This window comes from Mauremys reevesii, linkage group 17, assembly GCF_016161935.1.
Source record: "Mauremys reevesii isolate NIE-2019 linkage group 17, ASM1616193v1, whole genome shotgun sequence".
Classification (NCBI taxonomy): Eukaryota; Metazoa; Chordata; order Testudines; family Geoemydidae; genus Mauremys; species Mauremys reevesii.
In genome coordinates this window covers 26,275,500-26,303,367 of record NC_052639.1, presented here as the reverse complement: position 1 = coordinate 26,303,367, position 27,868 = coordinate 26,275,500, and the positions used below count along the sequence as shown (strand labels likewise).

The 27,868-nt window shown below is 52.7% G+C and overlaps 1 protein-coding gene and 1 long non-coding RNA gene across 2 annotated transcripts in view; one reads left to right on the top strand and one right to left on the bottom strand.

The window, feature by feature from the left end:
- Window positions 1-27,868, top strand: part of LOC120385155 — a 572,769-nt gene that overhangs the window by 139,359 nt on the left and 405,542 nt on the right. The window lies entirely within an intron of this gene.
- LOC120385180 lies at window positions 676-9,122 on the bottom strand. Its single transcript, XR_005589335.1, has 3 exons — window positions 9,047-9,122; window positions 1,082-1,234; window positions 676-950 (listed from the first exon to the last, which is right to left on the bottom strand). It is a non-coding gene; the product is annotated as an uncharacterized LOC120385180 (long non-coding RNA).

The window sequence follows — 27,868 nt, the reverse complement described above, 5'->3', positions numbered from 1 at the left end:
CTTAAGCTGTGGAATAACCTTTCCGGGGAGATTGGAAGCCCAGTCACTGGGGGTTTTGAAGAACAGGCTAGAGAAACTCCTGTCAGGGGTGGTCTAGATAATAGTTAGTCCTGCCTCGGTGCAGGGGACTGGACTAGATGGCTTCTCGAGGTCCCTTCCACTTCTACATTTCTATGACTTCATTATCCCCAATCTCTGCTGCTTTTGTTGTGGAAAGTTTTTTAAAAAAACCTCTTGCAGCTGTGAGCAGGTAGAGCTGCTCCCTTCCCTAACAGGAACTCCTCCCCACAGTGCCTTGGGTTTAGTTTCAGTTTAATAATCCAACCCTGACCCCTGTGGGCAGTTGCTGAAAGTGGCATGTGCTGGGATCTCAGCCTGTCCCCATTGCACACGAATGTCACCAGCAGAGCCTGCACTGATTGTTCCCCTTGCTGTAAGAGAATCCAAGGACCCTATAGACCATGGAGACAAACTCTTCAACCCCCAGGTCCGGGCTGCGGCCCAGTGGCTGAGGCAGCGTGTGTGAGGGGAGCTGGCACTGGGACCCAGCACTGCACAGGGTATGGGATGAACAGAGAACTCAAGTCTCCGAAGCTCTCAGGCCACCTGTCCATTCTGGCTGCAGGAGGAGATCTGGGGAGTGGTCGTGTGAGGCCAGAAAAGGGAACTGGGAAGGAAAGGAGGGATGACCAGAGAGGCTGGTAGTGAGACAGTTAGTTCCATGGGCTGCTTTGTGACTGGGTACCACATAGCAGCTATTTAATGCATTGCACTGCAGAACTGATATGTTGTTGCAGAAGGGTGGTGTGAGCTGAAATCCTTTTCTTTGAGGAGAAGGTCTCACATGCTGCTCTTTTCCCACAGGGTGCATTGCTTGAGATCCGTAGTCATCAGTCAAACACATTCACCATGCTGTGTCTCGTGTTCCTGGGCCCTTCGTTCTGTACTGTCTGGAATACAGCAATGTCACTATGAGATTCAACAGGGAACCTGAGGAGCAGCCCTCTGGAACCAGAAAAGGAACCCCCACTGCCGGGGGGGACTGGTGACTGGAGATGCTGCCGAGGACACAGCTACTTACATGGGCTGCTCTACAACTGGGTACAATGTTGGGCCAGATTCTCACGTGGTGCAAGTTGGCCTAGATCCATTGAAGTCACTGGAGGTACATGGATTTTCACCGAGGGGAGTCTGATGCATCATTACCACTGTTTTATCACATTGTTCTTGGCACCTGTGTAGTGGGAACTGCTACATTGATGTGAATTAACTTCCCCAGGCCAGGAGCGGCGCCAGGGTTTTTGGCGCCCGAGGCGCAGGGCCAGCTCTACCCATTTCGCCACCGGTCCCGCAGCTCTGGTGGACCTGCCGCAGGCGTTCCTGCGGAGGTTCCGCTGGTCCCGCGGCTCCGGTGGACCTCCCGCAGGAGCCGCAGGACCAGCGGACCCTCCGCAGGCACGCCTGCGAGAGGTCCACCGGGGCCGCCTGCCACCCTCCCGGCAAAATGCTGCCCCCCCCTGTGACGTTATGACTGTGATATAATATCTCATTGAAAGGGGAAAGGGCCAGAAAGAGTTAATTAACTCATAGACTGACCTGACCCATGGGTGAACCTTGAGGACTGGTTAGGAAGATATGTAAATGACTAGAGCTTTGAAATGCAAGTCTGCATTGTTAGAGGTAGAAGGGGAGATGTTTGCTCAGGTCTTGTGATGGCAGCAAACAAGTCTTGTCTATTGCTATAGTTTTAATTCAAAGATCAAAAAAGGGATATTAACATTTATGATGATACTTGAGTGAAATAGTATTATTGTCTCTGTGTCTCTTTGAAGGTTGTGCTAACCTGTATCTGAACTGTTTAATGGATAAATTACCCTGTGCTAATTGCCAGGATGTTTGGGAGAAGGAGTTAAGCCTATTGTTTTCTCAGGCCGAAAGGCTGCTGGAAATGTATAAGAAGCCTGGGACACGATCCTTCTTCATCTCAGATCTGCTTTGGGTTTCAAGAGGGGGAAACCTTAAGCCACAAGGATTGAGATCCCCAGTCATTGACTGGAGCCACCCTGAATATGAAAATTGGACTGTAACCTATGGACTATTTCTAAAAGGACTTTTGGCAACTACAAGCTCATCTCTACTATGTATCTGAACCTCAAGAATTGAATTCAAGTCTGTCTGTAGATTAATCTTTTAACCAACACTCTCTATCTTTTCTTTTTTAATAAATTTTAGCTTAGTTAATAAGAATTGGCTATAGCGTGTATTTTGGGTAAGATCTAAGTTATAATTGGACCTGGGTATGTGGCTGATCCTTTGGGATTGGAAGAACCTTTTCTTTTATATGATGAAGTAAGATTCTTAGGAATCATCATCATATCTGACAGGTGTGTCTGGACGGAGGCCTGAGGCTGGGCACTTTAAGGGAACTGCGTGGTTTGGACTTCTAAGTAACCAGTAAGGTACTGTAGAAGCTGTTTTGTGCTGGTTGGTAAATCTAAGTATTGGAATAACCACCAGCGTTTGGGGTTTATCTGCCCCGTTTGGTTTGCAGTTCACCCTGATTGAGTGACCTCAGCTGGCTCCCACGGGCAGCACCATCACAGTGGCGTAGTCGGCAGGATCCACAGAACCAGGTCCATTAAGCTTTGGGTCAGAACCCCACGCTATCCAAATTGGAATTTTGGTATTGAGAGTTTGGTTGGTTAAGGAGCAGTTGCAATGGATGAGCAAAGAGCATATGAGGGTCTTGACAAAAAAGCCCTGGAAGATTTGTGTTCAGGAAAGGGGATAAGCTTTAGAAAGAAAGCTACAAATCAAGAAATGAGAGATCTGTTAACGGCCAGTGATCAGGAGGCAGGAGCACAGCCCTTGCCTGATGCTGTAGAAACTGCAGAAACAATTACAATGAGAAAGGCAGCAAATAAACTGCAACTGGAGCATGAACAGAAACTAGCAGATCTTCGATTGCTGGAAAGGCAAAAAATAGCTGAATTCAAAAGAGAAGCTGCTGAAAGAGAGAAAGAAGCTGCTAAAAGAAAGAAGGAGGCTGATGAGAGAGAAGAAAAAGCTCGTAAGGGGCGTCTGGAGCTACTGGCTGCTGAGGAGAAAGCTCTACAGAGGCAACAGGAGACTCACAAGATGGAACAGGAGACAGCTAAACTCCGGCTCCAAGTAATGGAAGAGCAGAAAAAGTCATCACCCCCTGGTACTCCACTTACCCACCACCGGGAGAAAAGCTGGGAAAGGATATGTCCCATCTACAACGATACTGAGGATATAGAGGAGTTTTTGTCTACCTTTGAACGCCTCTGCAATCTGTACTGGATCCCCGATGATCAGCAAATGCCTGTCCTGCTGACCAGACTGACTGGAAAAGCCAGGGAGGTATTTAACGAATTGGGGGAACAAGAAGCCTTGGATTATGGGCGGTTTAAAGATTCTGTGTTAAGGCGGTTCAAGGTTACTCCTGATTCTTACAGAGTTAAGTTTAGAAAGTTTAAGATGTCTAATGATTGTACTTTTGTGGAATGTGCTCATAAGCTGATGGGTTTTGTTAAAAAATGGGTTATGGGAGCAAAGGCACATGGGAGTTTTGAAAAGCTGCTGGATTTAATAACTTTGGAACAGTTCTTAGACATTGTGCCTGACCAGGTGAGAGCAGCTGTGTGTGATAGGGACCCTGAGTCAGTCCTACGGGCGGCAGAGATTGCGGATGCCCATACCCAAAACAGGGCTCAAGAAGGGTGTAAACCCCTGGGAAAACTAATCACCATTCTCCGCAGTTCAAGAGGAGGAAGGATTTAAAGGTAAACCGGGCTGACTCTTATAAGGTTGCTCACAGGGGCCCAGAGGGTGGGAACTCTCACCCCAAGAATAAACCGGTTAAATGCTATCACTGTGGTATGCTTGGCCACATAAGACCAGATTGCCCGACCCTAAAGAGCAGCCCAAAGACAGCAACCCCAAAAGCCACAGTAAATGCCAACTCCATTACCCTGAGCTCCCAGGCTGAACCAAGTCCCAACAGCTCCACCTTAACTCCAGGTGCAAGCAGAGCAGTGGCTAATGCCAACCCCATCGTCTCCAGTGGCCTGGGGGGAGGGGATAAGCTCACCAGTTATGTCAGGACTGAGGCTTGGCAAGGGAGTGAGAGGTTTATTAAGGAGGCAAAGGTCAATGGTGTTGAATGCATGGGATGGCGAGACACTGGCTCGGATGTAACTATAGTCAAGGGACATCTGGTGAAGCCAGAGGACATGTTGCCAGGGGAGTACGTGACGATAGTGGCCCTATCTGAGTACTCCGTGGACCTGCCAATGGCTAGAATCCACCTGGAGTGGGATGGCTTTAAAGGGGATGTGAAGGCTGCTGTCCGGGATTTGATTCCGGCTGATGTTTTGGTAGGAAATAACATACTGGGGGTGCCTGGCCAAGTTAATGTGGTGACCAGATCACAGAGAAACTGTGGGTCTGTGGCAGATACCCTGACTGACTGCAGTGAGGGGGATGGCGAACAGACAGAGAGTGTCTCTCAAGATGGATCAGGCGAGGGTTTGCCTGAAATATCAGAGATGGTTCTGAATTTAAACGAAACCCAGGGTAAATTCATTGTGGCTCAGCAGAGTGATGTGTCATTAGAGAAAGCCAGGAATGATGCTCAGAGTCAGATCCCAGTTAGTAAAGAGAGAGGCAGGTTTTTTATGCAGGATGGGCTGTTGTATAGGGAACCTCCTAGGGGAAGGAAGAATTCCCAAGCAGCAGTTCGCAAGCAGCTTGTGGTACCTGAGAGTTACCGCAATGATGTGTTGAAGTTGGCTCATGATGGTCCTTTTGCAGGACATCTGGGTGTAGGCAAAACGTGTAACAGACTAGAGCAAACTTTCTACTGGCCCCACCTCTTTGGGTCGGTGAGAGATTACTGCAGGAGCTGTGAACTGTGCCAGAAGCGTAAGGGGTTAAGGGGGCCTAGCAAGGTGCCCCTCCAGCCTCTGCCCGTTATTGGGGAGGCTTTTGCCAGAGTGGCTGTGGATATTGTGGGGCCATTCCCCAAACCTTCCAGAAATGGGAAGAAATACATTCTGGTGTTGGTAGATTTTGCTACCAGATATCCTGAGGCTGTAGCCTTGGCTAATATTGAGGCAGAGACAGTGGCAGTGGCTTTGTTCTCTATTTTTAGCAGAGTGGGTTTTCCCAAGGAAATATTGTCTGACCGTGGGTCTAACTTCATGTCTGTGGTTTTCAGGCAGTTGTGGGAGTTATGTGGGGTAAAGCACCTGAAAGCTGCTCCCTACCACCCCCAGACTAATGGCTTAGTGGAAAGGTTCAATGGAACCCTAAAGTCTATGCTGAAAATGTACGTTGATAGACGCCAGAATGACTGGGATGTTCTGCTGCCGTATCTATTGTATGCGTACAGGAGTGTGCCCCAAGAGTCTACAGGGTTTGCTCCCTTTGAGCTGCTCTATGGGAGGCAGGTCCGGGGACCCCTAGATTTGGTCCGTGACTCATGGGAAGGTAATGTGGAGGAGACAGAGCAGCCCGTGGCAGAATATGTGGCTCAGTTCAAGGAGAGTTTGCAAGAGATGATGAAGTTGGTTGAGCAGAATCTGAAGAGAGCCAGGATACTCAGAAAGCCTGGTATGACAGAGATGCTCAGGAGAGAGCGTTTGAAATAGGGGACATGGTGTTGGTGCTAGATCCTGTCCGGAGGAACAAAATGAAGGATGTTTGGACCGGACCCATGGAGGTAGTGGAGAGGATTAATGAGGTTACCTATGATGTGAGGAAACCCCATGGCCGGGGAAGTGTGCAGACAGTGCATGTGAACAGAATGAAGGCCTACCATGCAAGGGAGGTAAATGTGAACATGATCTGTTGTGCTGAGGAAGAGGCAGTGTCTGTCCCTTTGATTGACATGGTTGCTGAAAGCCAAGAAGAGACGCCTCTTGAGAGCATTGAGATGGGGGAGGGTTTATCCCCCCCTCAAAGAAAGGAGCTGCTAATGTTATTAAAACACCACAAGCGAACCTTCTCCAACAGGCCAGGGCTCACTGATAGGATGACACACTCCATTCAGACGGTGGGTCCCCGCCCAGCTCCCAGCAGAGCTTACAGGGCCAAGGGAGAGATGCAAAGGCAGATCCAGGAAGAGGTGAAAAGCATGCTGACAATGGGGGTAATTACCCAATCCATGAGCCCCTGGGCCTCTCCCATTGTGATGGTGCCAAAAAAGGATAAAACCATGAGATTTTGTGTGGATTACCGGAAGCTAAATGCAATCACTCAGCCTGACCCTTACCCCACACCCAGAATAGAGGATCTGTTAGATACGCTGGGAGGGGCCAAGTTTATAAGCACCCTGGATCTGACTAGGGGGTACTGGCAAATTCCCCTAGATGATGATGCACAAGAAAAATCCGCTTTCATAGTGGAATCTGGCCTGTATGAGTTCAAAGTGTTGCCCTTTGGGATGCGTAATTCAGGGGCTACTTTCATGAGACTTATAAACGAGGTCCTACGGGGATTAGAGTCTTTTGCCAGGGCCTATATAGACGACCTGGCCATATTCAGCAGTTCGTGGCAAGATCACCTTAACCACATAGGGGTTGTGCTGCACCGGCTCAGAGAGGCCAATCTAACTGTTAAGGTGTCTAAATGCAGAATGGGAGCTGCTGAGGTGACCTACCTGGGGCACAGGGTGGGCAATGGGCGACTACGCCCTGAGCCTTTGAAGGTGGAGGCCATTAAGAACTGGCCTGTCCTAGAACTAAGAAACAGGTCCAATCGTTCATTGGTCTGGCCAACTATTACAGGAGGTTTGTTCAGGGATTCAGTGACGTTGTAGCTCCCATCACAGACCTGACGAAAAAGGAAAAACCAGACCGGGTGCAGTGGACGGAGGCCTGTGAGCAGGGATTTCAAAGCATAAAAAGTGCTTTGGCCAAAGAGCCTGTTTTAGTCAGCCCAGATTTCAAAAAGCCTTTTTTGCTGTGTACAGACACTTCCAATATTGGGCTGGGAGCAGTGCTAATGCAAGAGGGGGCGGGGGGTAAGAGACATCCCGTGGCGTACTTAAGTAAAAAGTTGTCCCCCACTGAGCAAAATTACGCTCCCATTGAGAAGGAATGTTATGCCATTGTCTGGGCTGTCAAGCAGCTTAAGCCCTATTTGTACAACCAAAAATTCACTGTGTGGAGTGACCATGCCCCTTTGGTCTGGCTGCACAAGGCCAAAGGTACCAACTCCAGGTTGCTGCGCTGGAGTTTAGCCCTTCAAGAGTATGAAATGGATCTAATCCACATAAGAGGGAAGGAAAATATTGTAGCTGATGCATTGTCCCGGATGGGGACTCATTAGGATGCAGTCAGTGATGTTTGTGTCATCCCTTCCTGCATCAATTTTGCGTTGGGGGTGTGACGTTATGACTGTGATATAATATCTCATTGAAAGGGGAAAGGGCCAGAAAGAGTTAATTAACTCATAGACTGACCTGACCCATGGGTGAACCTTGAGGACGGGTTAAGAAGATATGTAAATGACTAGAGCTTTGAAATGCAAGTCTGCATTGTTAGAGGTAGAAGGGGAGATGTTTGCTCAGGTCTTGTGATGGCAGCAAACAAGTCTTGTCTATTGCTATAGTTTTAATTCAAAGATCAAAAAAGGAATATTAACATTTATAATGATACTTGAGTGAAATAGTATGATTGTCTCTGTGTCTCTTTGAAGGTTGTGCTAACCTGTATCTGAACTGTTTAATGGATAAATTACCCTGTGCTAATTGCCAGGATGTTTGGAAGGAGAGTTAAGCTTATTGTTTTCTCAGGCCGAAAGGCTGCTGGAAATGTATAAGAAGCCTGGGACACGATCCTTCTTCATCTCAGATCTGCTTCGGGTTTCAAGAGGGGGAGACCTTAAGCCATAAGGATTGAGATCCCCAGTCATTGACTGGAGCCACCCTGAATATGGAACTTGGACTATAACCTATGGACTATTTCTAAAAGGACTTTTGGCAACTACAAGCTCATCTCTGCTGTGTTTCTGAACCTCAAGAATTGAATTCAAGTCTGTCTGTAGATTAATCTTTTAACCAACACTCTCTCTCTTTTCTTTTTTAATAAATTTTAGCTTAGTTAATAAGAATTGGCTATAGCGTGTATTTTGGGTAAGATCTAAGTTATAATTGGACCTGGGTATGTGGCTGATCCTTTGGGATTGGAAGAACCTTTTCTTTTATATGATGAAGTAAGATTCTTAGGAATCATCATCATATCTGACAGGTGTGTCTGGACGGAGGCCTGAGGCTGGGCACTTTAAGGGAACTGCGGGGTTTGGACTTCTAAGTGACCAGTGAGGTGCTGTAGAAGCTGTTTTGTGCTGGTTGGTAAATCTAAGTATTGGAATAACCACCAGCTTCTGGGGTTTGTCTGCCCCGTTTGGTTTGCAGTTCACCCTGATTGAGTGACCTCAGCTGGCTCCCATGGGCAGCACCGTCACACCCCCCAAATCCTGGTGCCCTAGGCGACTGCCTAGGTCGACTAAATGGAAGCGCCAGCCCTGCTCCAGGCCCAGAGGCCTCATGGCAGCTGGCTGCCACATCTTCACAACTTAAATCAGGAGCAGACAGGAAATAAATTCAAAGCCCTGACAGCAGGGGAGAGGGCATTCAAACTTTTTAACAGTTTGGACCCAATTTCAGAGACGTCTCCCCTCCCATTAGCCCGCCTCTGGCCACTCCAGCAATGCGTGATAAGCACAAGGAATATCCGCTGCCTGTTTGGTATCTCTGTGCTGCCTGTGAATGCAATTGTTCATCTGGAAACAAGGGAGCCCCGCTGCACCAGCAGAGGGCTGAAGCTAACAGATTTTGCGGGATATTCAGTATTTGGGTTGATGCTGGCTGCCTGTCCCACTGGACCTCAAAGGCAGGCAGAGTTCCATAGACACGGTGTCCCACCAGATACCCTGGGAGCTTAGGATCCAGGGCACCAACGCTTCCAATGTCACCTGCACAGGGAGCTGTTTAAAATTCCACGCGCTTCACACAGACCTCGACTCACTGACCAGAGCATCATGGTCACAGCTCTAGATGGAAGTCAAGTGCTGGATACCATCTTCCCTCTTTTTTCCTATCAGGTAATTGAGAAGTCACATCGCGCAGGACTAGGAATGGAAACCAGAGCTTTAATGTGGTGCTTTTCAGACTGAATGAGTCAAATCTATGGTCTTTGATTATCCTGTCACTAATCACTACACCACACTCCCTTAACTCAGCAGTCCAGACCTCTACTATTCCACTGCTCTTTAGCAAATAGATGTGTAACCCGCTTGTAACAAGTGTGCTCTACTGAGAGAACCAGTTCAGGGTGAATTGCTAAGAAACAGGGCAGCTGCAGCCGCAGCCCCAGCCTGGGGGTCCTGCACTTCTAAGGCACCAAACCAGCCAGCCAGAGGACTTCGGTCTGGCCCCACTGGCCAACCAGACGTCATACAAGCAATTCCCTCAGATACCCAGTTCCCTTGTATCACCACCAGCGCCACTCCTTATAGGGATGACTAATTATGAAAACCAGTGTCCCCAGTTAAAGGTCCTCCCATTCCCAAAGGACCAGCCACAAAACCCAGGTCAATATACAAATCAGATTGTGCCAAAAAAATCACACTTTTGCCAATCCTTTAAAATCTAAAATCTAAAGGTTTATTCATAAAAAGAAAGAAATAGAGATGAGAGTTAAAATTGGTTAAATGGAATCAAATACATACAACAATGGCAAAGTTCTTGGTCAGTCTTGTAGCAGTGAATGGAATAAACTCCTGGCTCAAATCAACTCTCTGGGGTCCATCCACAGCTGCGCTGGGTCATTCAGTCCTGTGTTCAGAACTTCAGTTTGTAGCAACGTCCCTCCAGAGGTTGTCAGAAGCAGGATTGAAGACAAAATGGAGGGGTGTCCATGGTCCTTTGTATCCTTTGTCATGTGGCAGGAAACCCCCTTGTTCCTACTGTGGAAAATTACAGCAGCAAGATGGAGCTTGGAGTCACATGGGCATGTCACATGCCCACACATGACTCGGTTCCTTACAGGTAGCAGCCATTGAACATTCCCAGGAAGGCTCATTGGATGTGGATTGGAGTCTCCCAGGCTCCATTGTCAGTCAAGTACTTGTTGATTGGGCCATTCAACTTGACTAGCCCCTTCTCAATAAGCTGGCCAAATGTTTCACTGGTGCTACTCAGAAGCAAACAGTGAAAAACAACTACAGATCCAATATTCATAACTTCAAATACAAGAATAATACACACATACCGAAAGCATAAGCATAACCAGCAAATGACAACCTTTTCATAGACACCTCACTTCACCATCTTTGTACAAGATTTGTTGCAACTATATGACAGTGGTTGCAATAATGGTCTATATGGTCATAGTTCAATTAGGTAAGGTCACACCCCTATCTGCTCTCAATGGACTTGCCTGGGAACGTTCCATCTGGAGTCTAGGTCGTGGCTTCTGCTGTGACTAAGCGAAATCAGGCATGGACGTGGGACGTGCCCATGTGACTGCAAACACCATCTCGTTACCTGTCATTTTCCACTCTCTCCACTGAGGGCTTTGTTTGAAACAATGGGGGTTTCCATCCACAAGCTATAAAAAGCCCTGGACACATCTCCATTTGGCCTCTTTCCTGCTCAGACCTCTTGATGATGACCTTATACTAATGGGAGCGTTCTAACCAAAGGACTGAGGACCTTCCAATGATTCAGAAGCAACCAGAGACTTAAAAAGCCAACAGTTTATTCCATCACTGCTACAAGCGTGATCCAAGAACTTTGCAATTCTTGTATGTATTTGATTCTTTCAACCAATTTTAACTGTCACCTTCCTTCCTTTCCAGAAATAAACCTTTATATTTTAGATACTAAAGAATTGGCAACAGCATGATTACTGGGCTCAGATCTGAGTTGTAGATTGACCTGGGTATGTAGCTCATCTCAAACCCCAAACCTTGCTTGTCGTGAACCCATGCGATATTCTTACCAGACTGTGCCAGAGAGGGAGCTAGATGACATTGTCATTGCCACTGGTTCCAACTGAATCCCAAACAACACCTGGGATGTGTGACTCAGGGCTTGTCTGCACTTAAAACACTGCTGCAGCACAGCTGTGGTCCTTCCATGTAAACACCCCTATGCCAATGGGATGCCATCTCCAACTGCTAGTAGCTGGCTGATGGAGGAATTCTTTCTTTGACCTAGCACTGTCTCCAGGTCGGGAAGGACTTCTGTTGGCTCAACTAGGCTGCTTGGGGTGTGGATTTCACCCTTCAATGATGTAGTTATGCCGACCTAATTTTCTAGTGTAGCCAGGCCTAAGTAAGACACCTCCACTCCCAGCCTTTTTCCTTCCTGATCTATTTTTATAAGAACATAAGAACAGCTGTACCAGGTCAGACCAAAGGTCCATTGAGCCCAGTATCCTGTCTACCGACAGTGGCCAATGCCAGGTGCCCCAGAGGGAGTGAACCTAAGAGGTAATGATCAAGTGATCTCTCTCCTGCCATCCATCTCCACCCTCTGACAAACAGAGGCTAGGGACACCATTCCTTTCCCATCCTGGCTAATAGCCATTAATGGACTTAGCCTCCATGAATTTATCCAGTTCTTTTTTAAACGCTGTTATAGTCCTATAGTTTCTTTTTCCTGTCCCTCTCCTTCTGCTTCTGTTCAATCAAAATCTGACTTAGCTGGCCAAGACTGTGTGTTTTGAGCACTGCTGTAAGCCTGTGAGCAGAAAGCCAGCTAAATGCCATGCCCCAAGCAGCCCAATGGGGGTACAAGCTTGCTAGGTCTCTGAGCGGCTGGCAAGGCCTTGTGCTAGGCCAGAGCCAGAAGCTGCATCTTCTATCTTTGCTGTTCTCTTCTTTCCCCGTTTGGGTGTGTTCGCCTTATCTTAGACTTTATGGGATTGGACTTTAACAAGAGACACCACAACAGTGACAGCTCCAGCCCATCTCAGCTGATCTCTCTGATCTCCCCAGGACAGCTGTTACCTTCTTCAAAACCACCCCAGAGACCATCACTGAAGGAACTTTCCTTCTAAAAACTCTCCCAGCTGAAGAGAAAGGGCACAGGGGATGCTGTTAAAGACAAGCCTTACTGACTCCTTTACATTTCCATTGCTTTAACTCTGTCTCTGTTTCTCTCTGTGTTTCAGTAACACACTAGCAGGGATGTGAGAGGTGTGTTTCCCATGGGACTAAGCGGGCTGAAGTCTCTCTCTACCAAACCACCAGCCTTGTTTCCCCCGTTCAGTGTTGGACGGTGACAGGGGCACGTTAACACCTTTCACTCTTTCGGGGACCTTGAGCCTGTTTAAATGACCACAGAAGTTCCTGCCCCCTGTGTGAGTTGCATGGGGGAACTGAGCGTCTTTTCTCCTTTCTCCCCTCTAGGATGTCAGAAGCCCCATAGATGGGGCGTGGCTCCTCCCCCTGCACACGCCATTAGTCTGTTTCCCTGCGCAGGTTCAAATCCTGCTCACAGCAAGGCCAGTGTTTTAGCCACAGCCCATCTAAGAGGCCAGGGGCAGCTGAGTCTCCCCCAAACGGCCGCCCATGCAGGGGGGAACACTGGGGATGTGGGGCAGGTCACCCCGTCATGGGCCCATTGTCATCTTTCGAGTGCTGGAAGCCAAGCTCCAGAGAAGTGGGGGCTCCGCCTGCACCCGGCTCCGCTCTGCCTCTTAACCCGATGCCCTGCTCTGCCTCCTCCCATCACCCCTCCGCCTCTTCCCCCAAGGCCTGCGCCCCACCCCCGCTGGGCCTTTTCCCCCGAACCCCCTCCCTCTCTCTGCCTCTTCCTGCCCCTGCTGCGCCTCCTGCCCCAAGGACCCTCCCCACCCCCCGCTCACCTAAGGCAGGAAAAAGCGGTGGGTGCCTGGCCCCATGGCAGCCCCCCTTAGGGGAAAGGGGCAGAGAGGAGAAAGCAGCAGGTGAGTGGCGTCTTAGATCATAGAACTGGAAGGGACCTCAGCTAATCCAACCCCCTGCTCAGAGCAGGACCAATCCCCAGACAGATTTTTACCCCAGTTCCCAAAACGACCTCCTCAAGGATTGAATTCCCAACCGTGGGTTTAGCAGGCCAATGCTCAAACCACTGAGCTGTCCTCTTGGGGGAAGTGAGGGGCAGGTAGGGGGTCTGGGGGCGGGGGCGGAGGGCAGTGAACAGCAAGTGGGCGGGGCCTCGGGGGAAGAGGATGAGCAGGGGCAGGGCCTCTGTGGCCGGGCCATGGTCTGGGCACCGGTGGCCCCCCAACTTCTAGGGGTCACTCATCTGAAACCCAGGATGAAGTGACATGGGCCTGAGTCTTGTTGGGGCTGAGGCTACATCACACCTTTACCTTCGGGGCTCTACCGCGGCATAAAGCCCCCAGACACGGCCAGAGACAGGGCAAGGGGCCTCAGCACGGGAGAGAGTCAGGCCCAGAGTTAGACGAGGGGGGCAGAGAATAGTCTTCATTCTGGTTAGTTACACGGCGCCCTTGCTAGAAATCCTTCCTGTATTTTCTCCAGTTCACTCCCTGACGCTGTAGCGCTGCCCCGTTCCCCCGTTTGTGCCATTGAATTGTCAGGTTCTGTCAAATAATAGCAGCAATCCAGCCATAAACACGACAGCCTGAAATCTCAGCTCTCCCCCTCCCCTCGCGCTAAAGAGAGAGAGGAGACCCAGGCAGCCAGTTTCTCTGGGACAGAAGACAAAGGACAGAGGCTTGTGGGAAGATGAGATCAGATGCTTGGCTGGAAAGAGGGGGCGTCTGGACTGGGGAGTGTGACGTTATTGATATAAATGGGGACCATATAGAACATGGGTTGCAACCAAGGTCCTGTAGTGGCACCAAATCCTAAGTAAAGGGGGTCATATAAGGTGTCTAAGACCAGGTTCCGGGTTGCTGGTTATAATTATGCTGTCTGTATGTCTGTATCATTTTTAGTTGAAGTTATGAATGTTGGCTCTATGCTGTCAGTATTTCAAGTTTGTGCTGTGCTTCTGGGGGAAGCCTCCCAGACAAGCTGGTGTTAGCTCTGCCTAGCCTATTTGATGGCCCATTAAGGACCATTAAGGACACAATGGACCCATGGAGAGAAGGCAGACACGCCTTGTGACTCAGCAAAGTATGCAGGGACTGGCCCATGTGACTCCAGACTCCATATTTTGCTGTAAATTTCCACAGTGAAGACAAAGAGATTCTTACACCTGGAAAAGTCTATATAAGCCTGATGCTTCATCTCCATCTTGTCTTCAATCCTGCTTCTGACCTCTGGAGGGACTTTGCCACAAACTGAAGCTCTACACCAGGGACTGAGGACCCATCCCAGCGGGGGATGTTCCAGAGACTTAATCTAAACCTGCAGTTTACTCCAGCACTGCTGCAAGCCTGAACTAAGAACTTTGCCATTACTGTATGTAATTGATTCCATTTAACCAATTCTACCTCTCATCTCTACCTTTTTCCCTTTATGAATAAACCTTTAGATTTTAGATTCTAAAGGATTGGCAACAGCGTGATTTGTGGGTAAGATCTGATGTGTATATTGACCTGGGTCTGGGGCTTGGTCCTTTGGGATTGAGAGAACCTTTTTCTTTTATTGGGGTGTTGGTTTTCATAACCATTTATCCCCAGGACGAGTGCACTGGTGGTGATACTGGGAGACTGGAGTGTCTAAGGAAATTGCTTGTGTGACTTGTGGTAAGCCAGTGGGGTGAGACCAAAGTCCTTTTTGTCTGGCTGGTTTGGTTTGCCTTAGAGGTGGAAAAACCCCAGCCTAGGGCTGTAACTGCCCTGTTTGAGCAATTGGTCCTGATTTGGCACTCTCAGTTGGGTCCCGCCAGAATCGCTCCGTCACAGTGGCGTAGTCGTGCTAGGATCCACAGAACGAGGTCAATTAAGCTTTGGGTCAGAACCCCACGCTATCCAAATTTTAACTTTGGGATTGAGAGTTTGGTTGGTTAAAGATCAGTGACCATGAGACAGAGAGCATCAGGAAAAGCAAGGAAACTGCAAGCCTTGAGAGACAGCCTGCAGTTTGATTATGAGCAAGAACTGGCAGAAATTCGAATGGAGAAAGAGGCTGATGAGAGAAAGAAAGAAGTTGCTAAGAGGGAAGTAAAAGCTCGTAAGAGGCGTCTGGAGTTGCTGGCTGCTGAGGAGAAAACTCGACAGATGCAACAGGAGACAGCTAGACTCCAACTCCAAGTCAAAAAAGCAATGGAAGAACAGCAGAAACTGTATCCTCTTGAAAATCCAGTTTATGACTGTGTTGATATATGGGGTTACTCTGGGCAGTTTTCTGTGTTTAACCAGTTTTGCTATGGCTGGGGAGATGGGAGTTCTAACCTGGGGAGAAATATCTGTTTGTCTGTGCAAGAAAGCAGTGTGTCTGGGAATGAAGTTTCTGAATGTCTGTCTAATGTCTCAGAAGTGAATCTGGAGTTAGATCAAGAGCAAAAAGATCTCATTGGGGAGGAAAATGTTTCTCGGGTTAAATCCTAACTGAGGAGGAAGAGGGTAAATTTGTAATGGGTAATGGATTGGTGGCTAGTGCAGCTTGTAGAAGTAAACCTGAAATGGGTAACTGTGATTTGCTAAAAGTAGCTCAGTGTAGTGAAAAGAGCAGCAGCTTATCTGTTGGGAGAGACAATGTGCCTGGTAGGGAAAGTTTGCAGGAGCCTAGGCAGCCTTGTGAGCTGATGGCTTTGTCTAATCAGCAGTTTGGGAAGGGAGGGATAGTGGAAGATGAGTGTCCATATCCCTTACCTGTTTCCTGTGTGGAGAAATGTGACAGTGGAGGAATGTGCCTGTGTCTGTCAGGAGTATTGACTTGCCTATAAAGGAAGCTACCCCAGTCTCCAAGCAGTTGTCTGTGAACAGCCCTGTGTGCTGGGACAAGGAAGTAAAATCCCAAGCTGTGTGTCTGGTAAAGGAGAATGTGTCTCCGGCTCTTCTGTGTCTGTGGAGCAGACAGAAGGTGCCTGTCAGCCTGTAATGGTTGAGGGTGATTCAGTTGTCTCGAAGTTGGTTGTAAATACAGCTAAAGCCCAGGAAGGGAATGGTCCTGAGTTTGGGTCTGCTGGGGAGAATGGCACTGTGACTAGGTTGCATCCAGTTAGTGTCTTAGCAAAATCCCAGAGAACAGACAATTCTGGTGCTTGTGGTTTGCCAGTTGCTAATGTGTGGTTGGAAAAGGGTGCAGCAACTTTGTCTGATCAGGGTGATACCAGCCAGGGCACAAGGAGAGCATAAAGGTGATTTAATTGTGTTACCGACTGACAGTTTGACAACTTGTAGCAAGAAGGAAAAGATTCCTGAACTTGTTCATGGCCAAGGGAAGGAGACTGCTTCTGACCTGTTATCTAGAAAGTCTGTAGCATCTGTGGTTGCTCAGGGAAGTGTTCCTTTAGAGCAAGCCCTAGGTGAAGAGGGAAGGGCAGAATTTCTAAGAGGGTGAATTGCTGCTTAGAGAAGCTCCTAGGGAAAGGAATCCTCATGGTAGCCTGTGCAAGCAGTTTACTGCAACTGAAGGGTGTAAAGTGATTTAATCAAGAAAGTTTCAGTTCCTAACAGCCAGAAATTTTCTGTTGTGAATGGATCCACTGACTTTCCTTTTGAGAGATCCAGTGTGGGCAGCTTTGAAAAGGTCTCAGGTGGAGTAGAAGCTGTTAAGGAAGTTGAGCAGCCCTATAACCACCTGGCTGTGTGTAGCCAGCTTGTTGGGAGACAATGCTGTTGGGACAGGAATGTCTCCATGCTGAATCGGTAAGTGAGCAGTCTGTGCTTCAGGGTCTGAGGACAGATTCAGTTACTGGTTTTCAAAGCAGAACAGTTTTATGGCTGAATGCTTGAGGAGGCAGGGGAGAGCAAGCCAGCTCTCACCCTCAGACTCTTTGGATTTGTGTGGTATCTCTGTAAGACAAAGTCCAGCCGTGGAATCCATAGCAGCTAAGAAGTTAAAAGCTAGTGTCTGTGTTGATGCGAATTACTTGGCTGGCAGGAGAAGAAAGACTTGCTAATAGCTGTTAGCACAGAGGGCCCACCCCATCAGCCGGTGATCTCTGTTAAGCAAGAGAAATCAGGGTTTAATCCCGAAGAACAAGAAGGAAGAGAAGACTGAATTTTGCAAAGGAACCCACAGGTTAACCCTAAAATGCCCAAATTCCAATGGTATTGAGCCAAGGGTGTGGCATGACAAACATGATTGTAAATGGACACTTGCAATGAATTTGTTGTTATTGCTAATGCTAATTTTTGTAACTAATGTGTTGCTATGGCCAAGAACTGTAACAATGTACAATGTGCCTAATCTTTTGGAAAATCCCTTAAACATGTTGAAAGGAATACATGAAAACACACTTTATGTTAAAGGGCCTTGCTATACTGATGTTTCACAGTTAATGCATGTAAACAGTGTTGGAACTTTTCACAGGGAAAATACATTCCAGACCTGATGTGCTGTATGAAAGGGAAACTGAGGCACACTACCATATTGCTTTCATGGCTAAATGCCAAGATTCCTGTACTATGAACAACCTCAATATCTACATTGGTTTAATGTTAATTGGGTTCAAAACATTGGCCAGAACTGGTATGGATAAAGTAGCTATTTTCTTTAGCTCTTGGCAAGATCACATGAAACATACAGGAACCATGCTGCAAAAGCTAACCAAGTTATACCTTGAGTTTGTAAAGAGATCCATTCATGTTATTGAACATGACTTTGATAAACCATTTCGGTTATACACTGGTATGGCCTCTAGCCCAACACTAGCTGTAGTGAGACAGACCCAAGGAAAGGGGCTCTTGGGATGCAGTCAGCGATGTTTTGTCATCCCTTCCTGCATCAATTTTGCGTTGGGGTGTGACGTTATTGATATAAATGGGGACCATAAAGAACATGGGTTGCAACCAAGGTCCTGTAGTGGCACCAAATCCTAAGTAAAGGGGTCATATAAGGTGTCTAAGACCAGGTTCCGGGTTGCTGGTTATAATTATGCTGTCTGTATGTCTGTATCATTTTTAGTTGAAGTTATGAATGTTGGCTCTATGCTGTCAGTATTTCAAGTTTGTGCTGTGCTTCTGGGGGAAGCCTCCCAGACAAGCTGGTGTTAGCTCTGCCTAGCCTATTTGATGGCCCATTAAGGACCATTAAGGACACAATGGACCCATGGAGAGAAGGCAGACACGCCTTGTGACTCAGCAAAGTATGCAGGGACTGGCCCATGTGACTCCAGACTCCATATTTTGCTGTAAATTTCCACAGTGAAGACAAAGAGATTCTTACACCTGGAAAAGTCTATATAAGCCTGATGCTTCATCTCCATCTTGTCTTCAATCCTGCTTCTGACCTCTGGAGGGACTTTGCCACAAACTGAAGCTCTACACCAGGGACTGAGGACCCATCCCAGCGGGGGATGTTCCAGAGACTTAATCTAAACCTGCAGTTTACTCCAGCACTGCTGCAAGCCTGAACTAAGAACTTTGCCATTACTGTATGTAATTGATTCCATTTAACCAATTCTACCTCTCATCTCTACCTTTTTCCCTTTATGAATAAACCTTTAGATTTTAGATTCTAAAGGATTGGCAACAGCGTGATTTGTGGGTAAGATCTGATGTGTATATTGACCTGGGTCTGGGGCTTGGTCCTTTGGGATTGAGAGAACCTTTTTCTTTTATTGGGGTGTTGGTTTTCATAACCATTTATCCCCAGGACGAGTGCACTGGTGGTGATACTGGGAGACTGGAGTGTCTAAGGAAATTGCTCGTGTGACTTGTGGTAAGCCAGTGGGGTGAGACCAAAGTCCTTTTTGTCTGGCTGGTTTGGTTTGCCTTAGAGGTGGAAAAACCCCAGCCTAGGGCTGTAACTGCCCTGTTTGAGCAATTGGTCCTGATTTGGCACTCTCAGTTGGGTCCCGCCAGAATCGCTCCGTCACAGGGAGAGAAAACAGCCAGAGCCCACATGGATGCAGGAGAGACCTAGCTGGACTGTGCAGAGGGAGGTTAGGCCTGAGGCCCTGAGAGTTTCCTGTACTATGTTCAGATGCTCAATAAACCCCTCTCTTACACTGGCTGAGCATCACTGCAGTCTAGAGATCGGGGCTGCATTCTTCCTCTGGGAGTAGAGGCCCCAGGGTCCAGAGGGAGGGGACTCCTGAGGGCCCATGGCAGACAGGCATGCTCAGGTCTCAGAGAAGTGCCTTTCACGGAGGCAGAGGGCCTTTACCCTCGAGAGAGTGAATCTCCAGGAAGGGCTGTCACACTGAAGGGGTTCCTTCCAAGGACTGTACGGGGCTGAGAGACTGCACAAGTCCTGGGAGGCAGTGACACCATCCATGAATAGATAAACAGAGGCTGGAAAGGGAGGTGATTCAGCTGTAGTGAGACTGATACTGGAACACTGCATCCCGTTCTGGTGTCCACGTTTCAAAAATAACGTTTTAAAAACTGGAGAGGGTGCAGAAAAGAGCCATATTTGAGGGATGGAGAAGATGTCTTATAAGGAGGCATTGAAAAGCTCAATCTGTTTAGAGGTGAGCTGATTGCAGTGTGCAAGTGCCTTCGCGAGAGAAAACACCAAGTATTTAAAGGGCTCTTTAGTCTTGCAAAGAAAGGCATAACAAGAACCAATGGCTGGAAGCAGAAATCAGAAAAATTCTCATTGTAGCAAGGCAAGATTTGTAAGAGGGAGGGTGATTCATCACTGGAACAAGCTGCCAAGAGAAGTGATGGATTCTGCATCTCTTGATGTCTTCCAATGAAGACTAGAGACCTTTGGGATGGTGCTTTAGTCAAAAAGAAGCTATTGTGATACACAGAAGGGCTGGGATATGCAGGGAGTCAGATTAGATGCTCTAATGGTCCCTTCTGGCCTTAAGGCTACTAATTTATGAAAAACTGATGTTTTATTGTGTAGCGGCTCCATCCACAGACTGAACAGTCATTGAGTGCAGTGATTCAGGGGAAACAACTCAAACACCCAACGAGGCTGGCCAGGGGCAGGACATCAGCTTTGAGGGGAGGGGTGGGTGTGGCAGTGACATCACAAAGGCCTTTTGCAGGAACTCGGCCTATTGGGCAAAGGTGGTGGGGAGGGGGTGACCTCACAGAGAGACCCCGACATCAGCCGGGCAGGACCAAGGTGCAGGGCCAGGCCTGTCTCTGAGAGCCCCCGGCTTTGCTGCCGCAAGTCTCCTTCGCGAGGTCTCTCCTGGAGGGCTGAGAGAGAATTAGGATTCACGGCTGTGAGCATGAGGAGGAACCTCTGTGGAGTTTTCTCCTTTCCTGCCACTGACTGTGCCGAAAACAAACTTCCCTTTGACAAGGTAAGAGGCTGAGAGAGGTTTGGAACCTGTTCAGTCTGATCCACCTGGCGCAGGCAGCATTCTAGGCCCAAGAAACACTGGCTTCAGGTGCCAGAATTTGATTTCCTACCTAGGGTTTGATGGTTGGAATCCCTGGGGACATTGGGGTTTGTCCTTTTTGGTTTCCCTTTTCCTCTTTCCTCCCTCCTTTCGCCTCTTCTCTTGCTTCTTTTCCCCCTTTCCCCTGCTTCCCTCCCTCTACCAAGGAGGGGTGTAGAGTGTGGGCGGGGAGGAGGTTGCTCTCATTGCAGAGGTCCTCACCAAGAGGTGGGGCTGGATCTGAGTGATCTCCTCTGATGGTGACCTGGGCCGTACTTTGGGACATCTGGTGAGACCCCTCAGCCTCCCGCCCCTCAGAGTCTCAGTGCTGATTGGCCGAGCAGGGGGCTATCGACAGCGAGGAGACTCAGGTCAGTTTGGTCTTTTTTCAGATCAGGCAAAGAAGTCACAACCAATCCAATGTACGGGATTAATCTTGCTGCTTCTCTCCATTAATTGTCTCTTGGCAGTTCATGATTTCCTCTAATGTTCTAAGTTTTCTAAAATACTTGCTGAATAATTACTATGAACCACCGTTGGTCTATAGCTCACTTGAGAGCACTTTATTCTGATCAGTGAATGTATGAAATTCAAGATGTGACAGGTAGGTTGAAAGTCAGGAGCAGTGTTTCCTCTAATTTTTTGTCCGTGTGCGGAATGAATTGTGTTGTGCGCACCAATATGGAGGTGAGGTGTGACACATCACCTGTATATTGGTGCACGTTACAAAATTCATTCTGCACATGGATGTGTGACGAGGCGGTTCTGGCGGGACCCAACTGAGAGTGTCAAATCAGGACCAATTGCTCAAACAGGGCAGTCACAGCCCTAGGCTGGGGTTTTCCACCTCTAAGGCAAACCAAACCAGCCAGACAAAGAGGACTTCGGTCTCACCCCACTGGCTAACCACAAGTCACACGAGCAATTTCCTTAGACACTCCAGTCTCCCAGTATCACCAGTGCACTCGTCCTGGGGATGAATGGTTATGAAATGGTTATGAAAACCAACACCCCAATAAAAGAAAAAGGTTCCCTCGATCCCAAAGGACCAAGCCCCAGACCCAGGTCAATATACACATCAGATCTTACCCACAAATCACGCTGTTGCCAATCCTTTAGAATCTAAAATCTAAAGGTTTATTTACAAAGGGAAAAAGGTAGAGCTGAGAGCTAGAACTGGTTACATGGAATCAACTCCATACAGCAATGGCAAAGTTCTTAGTTCAGGCTTGCAGCAGCGATGGCATAAACTGCAGGTTCCAATCAAGTCTCTGGAACATCCCCCGCTGGGATGGGCCATTCAGTCCTTTGTGCAGAGCTTCAGCTTGTAGCAAAGTCCCTCCCGAGGGAAGAAGCAGGAGTGAAGACCAGATGGAGATGATACATCAGCCTTACACAGGGGTGAGCTGGAGCCGGGTCGCACCGGTTCACACGAACCGGGTGTTAAATTGAGAAGCGGTTTTAGAACCGCTTGTTAACTGGCTGCCCTGCGAGGGAAGCTGTGAAGGGCTCTGGCCGGGAAGGGTGTAATTCCTCCTCCCGGCCGCCGGGGGGCGCTGCGCTGCGCTGCGGGAGCCATGTGAGCTGCCTCCTGGCCCTGCTGCTGCTGCTGCTCCTCGGAGCTCTGGCCCTGGGGTCCCGCTGCTGCTGCCAGGTGAGTCCCCGAGGGGGGGGGAGGGGAGGGGGCTGCTCCCAGCCGGTCCCGTGTGTGAGTGTCCGGCTGCCTCCTGCTGCTCCCAGCCCCGCCCCCCCGTGTGAGTGTCTGCGCCCCTCCCCCGCCTTCCCTGCCCCAGCCCCGCCCCCCCGTGTGAGTGTCTGTGACCCCGCCCCTGCCCCCGCCCACAGCCCCCCCCCAGCCCCTGCCCCGCCCACAGCTCTGTGGGTGAGGCACAGGCCCTGGGGGCTGAGCACAGCGCACAGCTCTGTGGGTGAGGCACAGGCCCTGGGGGGCTGAGCACAGCGCACAGCTCTGTGGGTGAGGCCCAGGCCCTGGGGGCTGGCTGAGCACAGCGCACAGCTCTGTGGGTGAGGCACAGGCCCTGGGGGGCTGGCTGAGCACAGCGCACAGCTCTGTGGGTGAGGCACAGGCCCTGGGGCTGGCTGAGCACAGCGCACAGCTCTGTGGGTGAGGCACAGGCCCTGGGGGGGGGGCTGGCTGAGCACAGCGCACAGCTCTGTGGGTGAGGCACAGGCCCTGGGGGGGGGGAGCTGGCTGAGCACAGCGCACAGCTCTGTGGGTGAGGCACAGGCCCTGGGGGGGCTGGCTGAGCACAGCGCACAGCTCTGTGGGTGAGGCACAGGCCCTGGGGGGTGCTGAGCACTGCGCACAGCTCTGTGGGTGAGGCACAGGCCCTGGGGGGGCTGAGCACAGCGCACAGCTCTGTGGGTGAGGCACAGGCCCTGGGGGATGGGGCTGAGCACAACGCACAGCTCTGTGGGTGAGGCACAGGCCCTGGGGGGGCTGAGCACAGCGCACAGCTCTGTGGGTGAGGCACAGGCCCTGGGGCTGAGCACAGCGCACAGCTCTGTGGGTGAGGCACAGGCCCTGGGGCTGGCTGAGCACAGCGCACAGCTCTGTGGGTCAGGCACAGGCCCTGGGGGCTGAGCACAGCGCACAGCTCTGTGGGTGAGGCACAGGCCCTGGGGGCTGAGCACAGCGCACAGCTCTGTGGGTGAGGCACAGGCCCTGGGGGGGCTGAGCACAGCGCACAGCTCTGTGGGTGCGGCACAGGCCCTGGGGGCTGGCTGAGCACAGCGCACAGGTCTGGGGGTGAGGCACAGGCCGTGGGGGCGGGCGGAGCACAGCGCACAGCTCTGTGGGTGAGGCACAGGCCCTGGGGGGCTGGCTGAGCACAGCGCACAGCTCTGTGGGTGAGGCACAGGCCCTGGGGCTGAGCACAGCGCACAGCTCTGTGGGTGAGGCACAGGCCCTTGGGGGGGCTGAGCACAGCGCACAGCTCTGTGGGTGAGGCACAGGCCCTGGGGGGGCTGGCTGAGCACAGCGCACAGCTCTGTGGGTGAGGCACAGGCCCTGGGGGGGGGGGGCTGGCTGAGCACAGCGCACAGCTCTGTGGGTGAGGCACAGGCCCTGGGGGGGGCTGAGCACAGCGCACAGCTCTGTGGGTGAGGCACAGGCCCTGGGGGGGCTGAGCACAGCGCACAGCTCTGTGGGTGAGGCACAGGCCCTGGGGGGGGCTGAGCACAGCGCACAGCTCTGTGGGTGAGGCACAGGCCCTGGCGGGGGCTGGCTGAGCACAGCGCACAGCTCTGTGGGTGAGGCACAGGCCCTGGGGCTGGCTGAGCACAGCGCACAGCTCTGTGGGTGAGGCACAGGCCCTGGGTGGGGGCTGAGCACAGCGCACAGCTCTGTGGGTGAGGCACAGGCCCTGGGGGGGGGCTGAGCACAGCGCACAGCTCTGTGGGTGAGGCACAGGCCCTGGGGGGGCTGAGCACAGCGCACAGCTCTGTGGGTGAGGCACAGGCCCTGGGGGGGGGCTGGCTGAGCACAGCGCACAGCTCTGTGGGTGAGGCACAGGCCCTGGGGGGCTGGCTGAGCACAGCGCACAGCTCTGTGGGTGAGGCACAGGCCCTGGGGTGGGCTGGCTGAGCACAGCGCACAGCTCTGTGGGTGAGGCACAGGCCCTGGGGGGCTGAGCACAGCGCACAGCTCTGTGGGTGAGGCACAGGCCCTGGGGGCTGGCTGAGCACAGCGCACAGCTCTGTGGGTGAGGCACAGGCCCTGGGGGCTGGCTGAGCACAGCGCACAGCTCTGTGGGTGAGGCACAGGCCCTGGGGGCTGGCTGAGCACAGCGCACAGCTCTGTGGGTGAGGCACAGGCCCTGGGGGCTGGCTGAGCACAGCGCACAGCTCTGTGGGTGAGGCACAGGCCCTGGGGGGCTGAGCACAGCGCACAGCTCTGTGGGTGAGGCACAGGCCCTGGGGGCTGAGCACAGCGCACAGCTCTGTGGGTGAGGCACAGGCCCTGGGGGCTGGCTGAGCACAGCGCACAGCTCTGTGGGTGAGGCACAGGCCCTGGGGCTGGCTGAGCACAGCGCACAGCTCTGTGGGTGAGGCACAGGCCCTGGGGCTGGCTGAGCACAGCGCACAGCTCTGTGGGTGAGGCACAGGCCCTGGGGGGCTGAGCACAGCGCACAGCTCTGTGGGTGAGGCACAGGCCCTGGGGCTGGCTGAGCACAGCGCACAGCTCTGTGGGTGAGGCACAGGCCCTGGGGGCTGGCTGAGCACAGCGCACAGCTCTGTGGGTGAGGCACAGGCCCTGGGGCTGGCTGAGCACAGCGCACAGCTCTGTGGGTGAGGCACAGGCCCTGGGGCTGGCTGAGCACAGCGCACAGCTCTGTGGGTGAGGCACAGGCCCTGGGGGGGGCTGAGCACAGCGCACAGCTCTGTGGGTGAGGCACAGGCCCTGGGGCTGGCTGAGCACAGCGCACAGCTCTGTGGGTGAGGCACAGGCCCTGGGGCTGAGCACAGCGCACAGCTCTGTGGGTGAGGCACAGGCCCTGGGGCTGGCTGAGCACAGCGCACAGCTCTGTGGGTGAGGCACAGGCCCTGGGGGCTGGCTGAGCACAGCGCACAGCTCTGTGGGTGAGGCACAGGCCCTGGGGCTGGCTGAGCACAGCGCACAGCTCTGTGGGTGAGGCACAGGCCCTGGGGGCTGGCTGAGCACAGCGCACAGCTCTGTGGGTGAGGCACAGGCCCTGGGGGGCTGAGCACAGCGCACAGCTCTGTGGGTGAGGCACAGGCCCTGGGGGCTGAGCACAGCGCACAGCTCTGTGGGTGAGGCACAGGCCCTGGGGCTGAGCACAGCGCACAGCTCTGTGGGTGAGGCACAGGCCCTGGGCTGGCTGAGCACAGCGCACAGCTCTGTGGGTGAGGCACAGGCCCTGGGGCTGAGCACAGCGCACAGCTCTGTGGGTGAGGCACAGGCCCTGGGGCTGGCTGAGCACAGCGCACAGCTCTGTGGGTGAGGCACAGGCCCTGGGGCTGAGCACAGCGCACAGCTCTGTGGGTGAGGCACAGGCCCTGGGGGCTGAGCACAGCGCACAGCTCTGTGGGTGAGGCACAGGCCCTGGGGCTGGCTGAGCACAGCGCACAGCTCTGTGGGTGAGGCACAGGCCCTGGGGCTGAGCACAGCGCACAGCTCTGTGGGTGAGGCACAGGCCCTGGGCTGGCTGAGCACAGCGCACAGCTCTGTGGGTGAGGCACAGGCCCTGGGGCTGGCTGAGCACAGCGCACAGCTCTGTGGGTGAGGCACAGGCCCTGGGGCTGAGCACAGCGCACAGCTCTGTGGGTGAGGCACAGGCCCTGGGGCTGGCTGAGCACAGCGCACAGCTCTGCGGGTGAGGCACAGGCCCTGGGGGGGGGCTGAGCACAGCGCACAGCTCTGTGGGTGAGGCACAGGCCCTGGGGGGCGGGGCTGAGCACAGCGCACAGCTCTGTGGGTGAGGCACAGGCCCTGGGGGGGTGGCTGAGCACAGCGCACAGCTCTGTGGGTGAGGCACAGGCCCTGGGGGGCGCTGGCTGAGCACAGCGCACAGCTCTGTGGGTGAGGCACAGGCCCTGGGGCTGGCTGAGCACAGCGCACCGCTCTGTGGGTGAGGCACAGGCCCTGGGAGGGGCTGAGCACAGCGCACAGCTCTGTGGGTGAGGCACAGGCCCTGGGGGGAGCTGGCTGAGCACAGCGCACAGCTCTGTGGGTGAGGCACAGGCCCTGGGCTGGCTGAGCACAGCGCACAGCTCTGTGGGTGAGGCACAGGCCCTGGGGGCTGGCTGAGCACAGCGCACAGCTCTGTGGGAGAGGCACAGGCCCTGGGGGCTGAGCACAGCGCACAGCTCTGTGGGTGAGGCACAGGCCCTTGGGGGGGCAGGCTGAGCACAGCCCACAGCTCTGTGGGTGAGGCACAGGCCCTGGGCGCTGGCTGAGCACAGCGCACAGCTCTGTGGGTGAGGCACAGGCCCTGGGGGGGCGGGCTGAGCACAGCGCACAGCTCTGTGGGTGAGGCACAGGCCCTGGGGGGGGCTGGCTGAGCACAGCGCACAGCTCTGTGGGTGAGGCACAGGCCCTGGGGGGGCTGGCTGAGCACAGCGCACAGCTCTGTGGGTGAGGCACAGGCCCTGGGGGGCTGGCTGAGCACAGCGCACAGCTCTGTGGGTGAGGCACAGGCCCTGGGGGTGGCTGAGCACAGCGCACAGCTCTGTGGGTGAGGCACAGGCCAGGGGGGGGGCAGGCTGAGCACAGCGCACAGCTCTGTGGGTGAGGCACAGGCCCTGGGGGGTGGCTGAGCACAGCGCACAGCTCTGTGGGTGAGGCACAGGCCCTGGGGCTGGCTGAGCACAGCGCACAGCTCTGTGGGTGAGGCCCCGGCCCGGGGGGGGGCTGGCTGAGCACAGCGCACAGCTCTGTGGGTGAGGCACAGGCCCTGAGGGGGCTGGCTGAGCACAGCGCACAGCTCTGTGGGTGAGGCACAGGCCCTGGGGGGGGGCTGAGCACAGCGCACAGCTCTGTGGGTGAGGCACAGGCCCGGGGGGTGGGGGTCTGGCTGAGCACAGCGCACAGCTCTGTGGGTGAGGCACAGGCCCTGGGCGGGGCTGGCTGAGCTCCGCGCACAGCTCTGTGGGTGAGGCACAGGCGCTGGGGCTGGGTGAGCACCGCGCACAGCTCGGGGGGTGCGGCACCGGCCCTGGGGGGGGCTGGCTGAGCACAGCGCACAGCTCTGTGGGTGAGGCACAGGCCCTGGGGGGCGGGGCTGAGCACAGCGCACAGCTCTGTGGGTGAGGCACAGGCCCTGGGGGGGGGCTGAGCACAGCGCACAGCTCTGTGTGTGAGGCACAGGCCCTGGGGGCTGGCTGAGCACAGCGCACAGCTCTGTGGGTGAGGTACAGGCCCTGGCTGGCTGAGCACAGCGCACAGCTGGCACAGGCGACCTGGGACAATTACCTACCACCCCCCTAAGGGGCAAGACTTCCCCTCTCACAGGCACAGACTCTGAGTGTAGCAAAATCCTTTTCATAAAGGAGGGAAACAATGTGGCATCATGTTGGGAAAACTCCACAAACAGGATTCATAACGCAAACCAAGAGCAAAAGCCCCACCCCCAAGTAACTCTCGCAGTGTCCTTTCCCCCTCAGGGTCTAAACATCCAGCAGCCCAACAGTCTCCCCCCACCCGCAGTTTCTGTCCTTGGTCAGCGTAGCCTCCAGAGTTCAGAAGTTCCTCTGCAGAGTTTACCTCCCAGCCTGGGTGGAAGCAGGAAAAGGTATGTGGGGGTGGGGTTGTGCATCTTACATGCTCCACTGCTCACCTTGACACCTGACTGTCATGCCTATCCTGGGGGTTCTCCTGCAATCTTCACCACCAGCTGCGCCTCTCTGCCAGCCACCCTGCAAACCGCTCCTCTCCGC